The 11,546-nt window shown below is 38.9% G+C and overlaps 1 pseudogene; it reads right to left on the reverse strand.

Annotated features, from left to right (window-relative positions):
- Positions 1–2,095: 2,095 nt before the first annotated feature.
- Positions 2,096–6,175, reverse strand: LOC146559366 (uncharacterized; annotated as a pseudogene).
- Between the last annotated feature and the right edge of the window lie 5,371 nt (positions 6,176–11,546).

Here is an 11,546-nt window from a genome sequence, read left to right on the forward strand (position 1 = left end):
ACTTCAGCTAAATACTTCTAATTTATTTTTCCAAACCACCCGGAGCCGCAGTATAAGGACAAAAGAGCCGCATGCGGCTCCGGAGCCGCAGGTTGCCGACCCCTGTGCTAGGCAAATGTGAAAGCCACTGTGCTGGGCAGCAACATGGCATAAGTAGACAAACTTTAAAAGACATGGACAAAACACGCACATACACCATTCTTGTACCAGTTTTACATTAAAGGATACTTTACCTTACATTTCTAACAGAAACCCCTGAATTCACATGGTGAACACACTTCAAGCCATAACGCTACTTAAAAAAAATGAAGCATTATTGCCCCTGACAGCCTCATTCTCTTTTCCCTATCTATCTTTGATCTGTTGTAATCTCATGAGAAAGTCCAGTCAGCTCAGTTTGCGTTCTTTACATTATCACATTGGCAAAGCAATGATTTTGTTCATCCCTAGCCCCTGCAGCAGTGATCTCACCACATCTCTCTGATCTGCTGCTCTTCTTCCACTTAAACTTGATGTGATGAAGCTCGGTGCTGAGATTAATATCTGTCTCTGAGCCTGAATGGCCTGACATTTATCATGGATAAAAGGTTTCATCCACCATTCTGCATATGCATTATATATTTTTTTTCTCATAATGTAAGAATGATATTAAAGATGGGGTATTAAAAAAATCTGTTTCTGTAAAATAAAACACAAGCCTGTGTTTTACTGAGACGTGTTGCTGCCATGAAATTCAAAATGAGCTAATATTTTTCATGAAATAATAAAATGTCGCAGTTTAAACATCTGACACACAGTATTTTCTGTGTTCTGCTGTGAACACAAATATCGATTTGTGGGATTTGTAAATGATTGTTTTCTGTTTTTATTTACACATTACGCAGCGTCCCAACTTTTTGGAAATTGGGTTGTAAGTAATCAACGTTGTTTTGATGTCTTATCAGTATGATGTATGGCGGGATCCAATGTATTGTCTCCAAAGGCATAAACTGGAAGAGTGGGAGCATAATCGGGTATACCTTGGGCACATGAGTGGGTGAGAAGCGGAATAAAACTTCTGTGTTTGGAGATAAAAAGCCTTTTAGGAAAGAGGGGGTGGTTGACTGATGGTGCTTGCCAGTTGGCCTTAATGACATTGGCTACAGTCCCAGTTGTCATTTATGGCAGCAAAGCATCACTTTAACTCTACAAAGGGGCCTAACTGAAAATACCCACCAGACTATTAGAATTAGAAAAATCTAATTCAAAAAGCCTTGAGTACCTCTCCCTACCCAGAAATCTACAGAGGGCAACAACAACCCATGAAAGGGACTTTGAAATGAGCTGCAGGACAAAGATGACGCTTCATTTTTTTTCTTACTTATTGAATAAAACATTTAGCATATTAATGTTTTAGTGGTTAGTTTTTTTTTCTTGTTCTTTGTTGTATTTTCTTGTTCTAATTTTGCATGTAGATAATACAAGCTAAATGGTTGGTACAGTATATGAATGGCACACAAGTTTTGTAAAATGAATTTGATACATGCTAACTTTTTTATTTTGTATAAATGACTGGAATTAAAGGGTACTGATTAGTAATTAAACAAAGTTTCTGGCTAAGACGAAACTGAATTGACTCAGTAACTGATGTTCAGCACCATCATAAAATGACTGAAAAGACTGCAGAATTGATGGGGCACAACTTTGTTAACAATATCAACCAAGATCTTGACGAGCATCATCAATGTGGGGATCTATGAAACAGTGGGTGCTGATAAAGCACGTACCCAGCTGGGATCTGTTTAAAATAAATCGAAATTTTTGACAGACTAAACATTGCTGAGATTAAGTCGAATACTACAAAAATAAAATTAAAAAAAATTAATAATAATAATAATAAACTTTATTTATAAAGCACACTTAAAAACCAAGGGTATGCCAAGGTGCTTAACAAGTAAGATAGAGAATAGGAGGAGGATAATAGAAATAGGACCAAAGCAAGTACTAAGTATGCAAGCAGGTAGCTGTCACTGATACATAGGAAAGCAACAGGTAGAGAGCAAACAAGAATTTAAATGAGCATAAAAGTGCATGATACAAAATCATAAAAGAAATATTAACTAGAGGGAAAGGCAAGATTGAATAAGTGGGTTTTTAGTTGTGATTTGAACAGTGCAATGGAATCAGATGCGCGGAGGTCGAGAGGAAGGGTATTCCACAGTACCGGGGCAGCCAGAGCAAACGCACGGTCACCCCAGGACTTCAGCCGAGATCTGGGTTGCGTCAGAAGTAGTTGAGTGGCAGATCTGAGTGTTCTAGCAGGAGTATGTGATTTGAGGAGTTCACTAAAATAAATTGGTGCTAATTTATTAATAGTTTTGAATGTAAGGAGTAATATTTTAAATTGAATACGGTACTTTATGGGCAGCCAATGCAAGCTAGCTAGAACAGGAGTAATAGGGCAAAATTTCCTGGTACCAGTCAAGAGGCGGGCTGCTCTTGACTGGTACCAGTCAAGAGCATTTTGGACTGTTTGCAGTCTAAGAAGAAGAGAAGAGGGAAGACCGTAATACAAGGAATTACAATAATGCAACCTGGAGGTCACAAAAGCGTGAATAAGCTTCTCCAGGTCCTCATGCGGAACATAATGCCTAGCCTTAGAGATAAGGCGCAGTTGGTGGAAGCTAGATATCACTACAGCAGACATTTGCTTATCGTGTTTGAGCGAGCTATCCAGCAGTACACCCAAGTTACTGACATAGTCACAAGAAAAGCTAGCAAAGGGACCCAGGGCAGCACAGAGTTGGGCACGAGGGATTTTACTGTTGAACACCACAATCTCAGTCTTCTTATCGTTTAAAACGAGGGAATTACTCAGGAACCATTCTTTGACCTCCCGCATGCATTCTTGAAAGTAGTGTAGGGACACAGCAAGGTTGTCAGTAAGTTCAAAATAGATCTGTATGTCATCAGCGTAACAGTGGAAGGCGATATTGTATTTTTCAAAGATTGCGCCTAGAGGGAGCAAATACAATGAGAAGTGAATAGGGCCTAAAACTGATCCTTGAGGCACACCACAACAGACCGGAGCGGAGGAAGAGGAGAAGGTGCCTAAGTTAACTGATAAGGATCTATCAGCGAGATATGATTTAAACCAGTCGAGGGCAGTGCCTCTAATACCCACAGTGTGCTCAAGCCTTAGTAATAAAATGTTATGGTCCACCATATCAAAGGCCGAAGAGAGGTCCAGTAAAACTAGGACCATAGAGCGTCCAGTATCAGTGATTGCAAGAATATCATTAAGAACTCTAAGCAACGCTATTTCAGTGCTATGGAATGGCTTAAAGGCAGATTGAAATTTCTCAGCAATATTGTTCGTGTCCAATTACGCCTGGAGCTGGGAAACAACAAATTACCTAGTCTCTCCAGGATCTTGGACAAGAACGAAAGCTTAGAGATCGGTCTGTAGTTTGAAAGGTCATAACAGTCAGAGTTTCTTTTTTTAAGAAGGCCAAAGGAACACAGCCTGAGAGCAAGGAAAAGTTAATAAGAAATAGGATACTAGGTCCAATTACATCAAAACAGTCCTTAGCTAAGCAAGATGGAAGAATGTCAAGCACAGTATTGGTGTTATTCATTTGAACAACTAGCCGCTTGAGTCAAAAGTGACACAGGCTCAAACTGGTGGAAAGTTGAAATGCACTCAAGAATGGGGAGAGGATATAAAACAGGGGGAAGGGAGGACTTAAGAGATGAGACCTTCTCTAAAAAGTGAATTTGAAATCGCTCACAAAGAGCCTGAGAATAAATTAAAGGCATGTCCGGAGAAGGGTTAACCACAGAGTTAAAATTTTTAAATAAGGTACAGGGGTTATGGTCATTGGCCAGGATGATTTTGGACAAGAAGGAGGCTTTGGCCGTTTTAGCAGTACTTTGGAATTTTAAGCAGCTAGTCCGTAGCATGTCATGAGAAACCTGAAGTTTATCTTTTTTCCACCTTCTCTCAGTGCGCCGACACATGCGACTTAAAGCGCGCGTAGTGTCATTAAGCCAACACTGAGAGTAGGTTCTAGGGCGCTTCATCTTAATGGGGGCAACAGTATCAAGGATTGAAGAAAATAGCGATAACAAGGAATTAGCACAGTCATCAACCGAGCGAAAAGAACAACAGTCGAGAGTGACAGATGCAGAATCCAAGAAAGACAGAGAAGTTTGACATCGCTTCTGCATTAATTACACGTAGCGGGCGAAGGGGAGCCGCAGAATGTAGTTCATTAGTGCATAAGCCAGTATCAAATATAACTGGGAAATGATCCGAGATCCCAGCGTCACTTATATCCTTGATACAAATGTCCAGATCATATGAGAAAACCAAGTCCAAAGTATGTCCTTTAACATGCGTTGGGTCATTAACCCACTGAGCCAGGTTAAAAGAGTCCGTTAAAGCAAGGAAGTCTTTAGCAAATGGGTCATCCTTACAGCAAGTGTGTATGTTAAAATCACCGACAATGAGAACACAACCATACTTAAAAAGAACGGAGCCTAGGAGATCAGCAAAGTCCGTGATAAAATATTTGCTTTATTTAGGCGGTCGATAAACCACCACGCAGAGTGTGGTCGTGGATGCAGTCATCTCCAATAATTGGACTTCAAAGCTAGAGTGAGGGTAGCTGCCGAACTGCATAAGAATTTTTAAAGACCGAGGCTACGCCGCCACCCCTGTCAGTAAGCCTTGGTGAGCTAAAAGCGACACAGTCCGATGGAAGAAGTTCAGTAAAAGGGATAAACTCACCAGGATGAATCCAGGTTTCAGTCAGGAATAAAGCATCAATCCCATTAGTGGAGAGGAAGTCATTTAAGAAAAAGGTCTTATTGACCAGCGACCTGACATTAAGCAATGCCATCCGTATCCTAGGGGCTAAGTCGCCACGGGTGGTGCGTCGTAGGACACTTAGGTTGCTTCGGCAAACGCCACGTCGGAGTGATGTTATCCAAACCCGAGCAGAAAAACATGCCACAGGAATCGCAGGGTAGACTTCGTGGTCGGCCGAGCAGATCCAACGGGGGGTGAGCAACTTAGCATCAGAGCGCTCCTGGGAAGGAGGGAAAGAAGATAAAATATCCAGGCTGGCATGTGGGTAGCCAGTGGATCTGGCTTTAAAGTAGACCCTGAGGCGAACGCGACGGCTGCTCCTTCTACCGCGTTTCCTATAGCGTTTCTTGTGTAGATTCGGAATAGGTAGGTGGGGGAAGCCGGTCAGAGGGTCCGGTCGGGGCGCGGTGGCGTCACCCAGGTTCCAGCAAGGATCAGGCCGAGAGGAATGAGAGAGTCTTAGATTTAAAAGTGTTTGCCTATCGTATGTAATCATTGCACAGCCATTAGATGAGCATACAACTAAAAGGATTAAAAAAAATACAATGCCAAGGCCCATAAAGAGCGTAGAGAGGGTAAAAAGCAGCGAAGCAGATGTAGCCGAGGACGGCAAGCCACGTACATCGGCACCATCTTTGTCGCATACATATGTTTTGACAACATATGTAGGTGCTTTCAGATATACTTGTTAATTTTTCAACAAATAGTAAATTGACTAATGTTTAAAGTGCTTTATACTACAATTCTCATTCACCCATTCACACACATATTAATGCAAGCACTTTTTTTCTATGCCCAAGTGCTTTGTATCTAATATTCACACACATCTGCACTCCAGTGATCACATCAGGAGAAACTTGGGGAATCAATATCTTGACCACAGATACCTGGTCTGTCTCCTGTGCCACAGATACCCCAAAAACTTCTACATAGACATCAGTCTATATCACAACATGCAGTGCAGATTAACTCTTTAGTCTGATCATTACTGAAGTGACTGAACTGATTCTAGCACTCCCTGGTTTACGTTATTGTGGAAAAAACAAGACCTTTCAGCTATGGCCTATTACCAGTGTAATCCAAAGTGTAAAGTGTAATCCCTTTCCTGACTTTATATATTTCAAAATATTAAATTGAGGAAGGTTTGAGCACAAATCAGCAAATAAATGTTAATTGCACGATAGGACGCATGCTGTGATGAACCACCAAGAGGGCAGACATTTCTCATCAAGGATGCATGACCACCAGAGCCAGAAACAACAAATTACCTTCCTTGTTTTCTGAGATGTACAGAGCAGCCTGTGGGGTTAGCCCGACCGTCATCTCAGCCCTACTCCTACACTGATTGGGGGTCATTATCCCAGGGAGAACAGTCTTATTTTAGGACCATGGGTAATTTGCCAATTCATGGAGATTTTTGTCAAACAACGTTTCATTTATAGAATGAGCATTTTATCACAGAAGCGCAGCTGCTTCAGAATTACTGCTATTTAGTGTTCAGTGGTGATGTCTGGAGCATTTCTTTTCTTTCAGTAATGTGACAAAAGAAAGTGGAAAAAAATAGAAATGATAATAATCATAGCATGCTGTTTTGCTGTATCAAAACACAGTGTTAGTGACTAGAGGACAATGACCAGCCATGCAGAATTGAAAAGCAGAAATTTAGAAATCTTCTTGCCCAAGACATTATTGTTTTAAGCCTTATATTTTGCATGCAAATTAATCTCTCAAGAGAAAAGTTCACTTTATTTCTCTTTATTTTTAGTTTATTTATTTCATTTGTTTTCTTATTTATTTATTTTTTCTTTATTTTTATGAGGTTTTGAGGTTCTGGTTTTCATATAAAGCCCAGATGCCTTGTTAAGTGCATGTATGCTGGACATTTATATGCAGTTGACATCTATATATCCATTTCTTTGCTTGTTTGTTTGTTTGTTTTTGTTTGTTTTTGTCTGCTGCAAATCAATGAAGCAGTTTAGCCATTTGACAGCCTCCATAGTTTAACATCTACAGTACATTGTTCTTCCACCCATATGACATTTAATCGTGCACTCCTCAGCACATCCTTGACAGTTTGGTTTTCCCTTTTCTTGGCATCCTTTTGATGACAGCACTTTACTCTCCAGAGACACTCTGCAAATAGCTAATGGCTTTGTGTCTCAAGCCCTCTAACCTTTAAGCACACAAATCTCTAAGCCTTAGACGACAATACAGTGATCCCTGCAAACCTCTGTCTGTCCACTTCTTCCAACGCACAAAGACCTGTTAGCATTTTTTTGCTTAGTGTGGCAACTACAACATGTAAGGCTTTTTTTTCCAGTCTGTTACAATGTTTTGAAAGATGCAACAATCTTCAGTCTAGAATGTAGAGAGTAAAGCAAAAATGTGAAAACCAAACAATTATAGCAGGAAAAATGTGGAATGTCAATGTGGATGTGCAATTGTTGAACGAACACAAGAGGCTGGGTCCACGGTGAGTCAATAACCACAGATTCCATAAAAATGTTGAAATTTACTGCAGAAATTACCCAGTTTTCAGTCTGGTACAAAAATGGTTTCGGCATCTATCTGCCTCTGCTTTACAATGAAGAAGGATGTTTTCCACTGTGGCAATGTTCCAAATGAATTGTCAAAAGGTACATTTTATTATATCTTATTAGCATTTGTATGAAATAACGTTATATTACAAGCATGCTGTTCCCTATGTACTAGCCTATCTCTTTTGATATGTCCATGTTGTGAAGAGAGCAGTTGAAGTTTCTCACAATAAATCCTGTGCATGCTGTGCAGAAATGTCATACTGGATGTGATACAACCACCAGTTGCTAAGGGAAAAAAACATGTATTCCTCTTCTAGTGGTTACTGGAGGTTGCTGGTTCTCATTGGGTGAAACTTGATGCAAAGAAGTTGCTGTAGCAAAAGCCTCCTAGTGAGTGTTTTGGTTGATAGCAGATTCCCAATGTTGCCCGTAGATTTTTATGTAAATAATTGATAACTACTAGCCCAGCAGTAGGACAACTTGAAAAGTGCACTGCAATCCAAAAATTGAGAAAAAGTTGTGTCTTGGTGCTACAGCCAAAATATTTTACAAGACAGTTTTTATTATGAAGGCAAATGGTCTCCATTTGTGGTTTGTACTGTGCTTTTCCATTTCACTAAAGCAAGAAGAGTAGCTGACCAGTGTATTCACTGCAAACTAAAAATGACAACTGCAGCAACATACTAGTAACTAAACCAATCACAAGGAGGTTTTGCCAACGCGGTGGGAAATACACATTTTTTCCCTAATGACAGGTGGTTGCTGGTGAACGGAAGTGCAGGCTCACTGACTGGTCTGTAGTTTCTGTGTGACTGTGGCTTTAGCAATCATTTTCCAAGCGACTGCCATCAACCTCCAGCAGCCTTCACAACAGTGATTGTGAGATGCTAACAGACCAGTCTCTATGCCAGAGCAACTGGGACCTTATTCACTTGATCCTATATTGTCACCATGATTGTCACAAATGCAAAATGATGTACAAGTTAACACCACATAGTTTGTGGTCACATGCAAAACATCAACAAAAAAGGGGAAAGCAGTATAGTTCCAGAAGAAAAATAAGACATACACACTGTATATTTACAGTGGTGTGAATAAGTGCTTGCCTCTTTCCTGATTTCCTTTTTTTTTGTATGTTTGTCACACTTAAATGTTTCGGATCATCAAATAAATTAAAAAAAAATTAGACAAGGATAACACAAGTAAACACAAAATGCAGTTTATAAATGAAGGTGTTGGTTATTTAGGGAGAAAAAACTCCAAACCTACAAGTGTTTGCGATAACTGGAAATGAGTCTTTTACAACACTGGAGGAATTTTGGCCAACTCATATTTGCATAATTGTTGTAATTCAGCCACACTGTAGGGTTGTCGAGCACGAACCGCCTTTTTAAGGTCATGCTGCAGCATCTCATCTCAATCGAGTTCAGATCAGGACTTTGACTAAGCCACGTTTTTAGCTTTTCTTAAGCCATTAAGAAGTGGATCATTATTCTGCTGCAGAACTCAAGTGTGCTTCAGCTTATATATGATCACTTTTCCCACACAGGGCCATGTAGGTTTGGATTTTTTTTTCCCTTAATAATAAACCCCTTCATTTAGAAACTGCATTTTATGTTTACTTGTGTTATCTTTGTCTTATATGTGAATTTGTTTAAGGATCTGAAACATTTGTTACAAGTGTGACAAACATACAAAAAATATGAAATCCGGAAGGGGGCAAACACTTTTTGACACCACTGTAGATGATTATGCCTTAGACGTCCTTGAAATGGGTAGTTTTCTTTAGCATCATGCAATACACTTAGTGTAAATTTCTAATGTTGCTAAAGTACACATATTTAGATTTTTTACATAAAGCACCTTGCTTTATGTAAAAAGAAAGGCCTCTTTTACAAAAGAAATGACAAATAATATCTGCAGTTGTGCCACAATGAAAAATAACCCAATAGCAACTCCAGCTTCCTGGCTCTGTCAGTAGACAGACTGAGAGTAGAGCTATAAGAGAGAATTGAAATATATGATGGCAAGATTAAACACCCACTATTTTCTATTTGTCTGTCTTACTGTAACAGGTTTAACCAAACTTCTCAGTGTATCCTTACTGCATATACTGTAAAACTGTGAGTGAGGCTCAGGTAGTTGACATTTACCTGTCTAGGTCAAAAATCTATAGTAGCATAGTAAATCAGGCTCTCAAACTATATTAATATTTTGTATGAAACCTTTTAATGAATTAATCAGTTTTCCCATGTCAGTGACCAGAGTAAGTTCATTGAAAATCCAAAGTTTTGTTAGATACTGACAACGAAAAAAAAAACAAAAAAACAATCTTTACTTGGACTGCCATCCAAAACATTATCTGTATGATGACATGACAGTTTTCTATATCTTTAACTCTTTAACTCATATATCTATCACTCAATGCATAATACAGGAGATCACAGCTGCTGCTCAAGCAATGAACTGAACAACAATGAACAGCAGCAGCAGGTCCTACAGCTCTTCATAGAACCAACCTTAAGAGTTAATTCATGATGAACATAATTAACATGAACTAACTACTACTATCATTATTAATACTATTAGAAAATTGATAACAATATAGGTGGCATGTAGTATGATTCATTATTAGCTTGGATATCAGCTGACAGGCTGCTGTCAAATACCATGTGACTGAGAGGAACCTTAGGATTCACTGCTGGTGGTGCTGCTCATCATTATTTGTCAGATCATCCCATCTTAAAATGAAAACAGAAACCCAGTGTCACTTTAAATGAAGTCGTAGAATAAAAAAACATGACAGTGAGACTTTACAAACGCCTTCATCCCTCAGTCTTAATTTACTGCAGTCAGAAATGTACAATGCCCCAATTCTGTCACTACAATATATCACATGGAATTTGAAAGATGGTATTAGTCATTAGATTAATGTGCATTGACAGATGAAGAAAATGTGAATAATTACTGTATTACTATAGTGTAATAAAGAAAACAATACTCTTTCAGCTACTATTCAAGATACTGATACTGTAGGAGTCTTGCACACACACACACACACACACACACACACTTGTCCATAGAGAAAACTATCAAACTGTCTCCTCTTCTTCAGATTGTATCCATCTGCTGTCTCAGTGGAGCAGAAAGTGTTGGTGTATTCAGTAGTGTGAGAAAATATTGGTGTAGATGGAGTCACAGATGTCATGGTACCAAACCAGCTGTAAATTGCATTGGAGAACAAGTGTATGTGCCAGTTTTAGTTTAGTAGACGATGTCAGAATTCATTTAGATAGACAGCTCATTCTTACATTTTACAACGCAGAAATGCATGCTTATTGTGTTCATTATTTTTCACCAAAGGGACAATTCTTACAACAATACATGTTTGCGTGATATTTTAACTCCTATGTGCTGATTATTTCACAATTGGTGTGGTTAAAAATATTGAGCACCTGTCACCATTGAAATTAGTTGTTAGTTCAGGAGTAAAGAAAGAAGAAACGGGTAGGAGTTAAGGTGTCATAATTCTAGAATTTCAAACTCTATACCAATAACCAAGAAAATACTAGATACTCGTTACCATTTAAAATACCATGAAAAGAGAAGTATTCAAAATTAAGTTCAGATTTGATTCATGTTAAAAATTAATTTGATCACTTCATTACAGATCATGAAGGTAGAATATATTTTAAATCCTATTAATAAACAAAGGACATAACAAACAACAAAATACCTAACTCAGTCTGCAAGCATTATTCATCTTTTATCTAACTACAGTCCAACAGCTGCTATGTTGGCTAATGTGGCTATCGGGTAAGTTGTTAATAGATAAATGTTTGTCTGTTCGCAGCGGCGCGGTGTTGGACCGAGGAGGCAAAGACTGGACAGTTTGTACTGATATTGTTGCAAAGGAGTATCTGAGATCCAAATTAAGTTTAGTATCAACTGATATCTGAGTCGAGACATTTATAGACCTAAAACCAGAAGAGGGGGAATCGGATGTCCTGCTCCTAAAATTCACATCAATTATCTCCAGTTGGTCAAAACATTAACTTGGCATCTGCTCTCTGTTACAATCAAAATTATCAGCCATGATCATGACTTACAAGAGTTTATGATATGCCTGTTGAATACATTTTCAAGGTACTTGA

The sequence above is a fragment of the Mchenga conophoros genome, linkage group LG14 (assembly GCF_057382185.1).
Source record: "Mchenga conophoros isolate Kocher_MC1m ecotype Shallow Benthic linkage group LG14, M_conophoros_male_GT1.1, whole genome shotgun sequence".
In the NCBI taxonomy this organism is placed as follows: Eukaryota; Metazoa; Chordata; class Actinopteri; order Cichliformes; family Cichlidae; genus Mchenga; species Mchenga conophoros.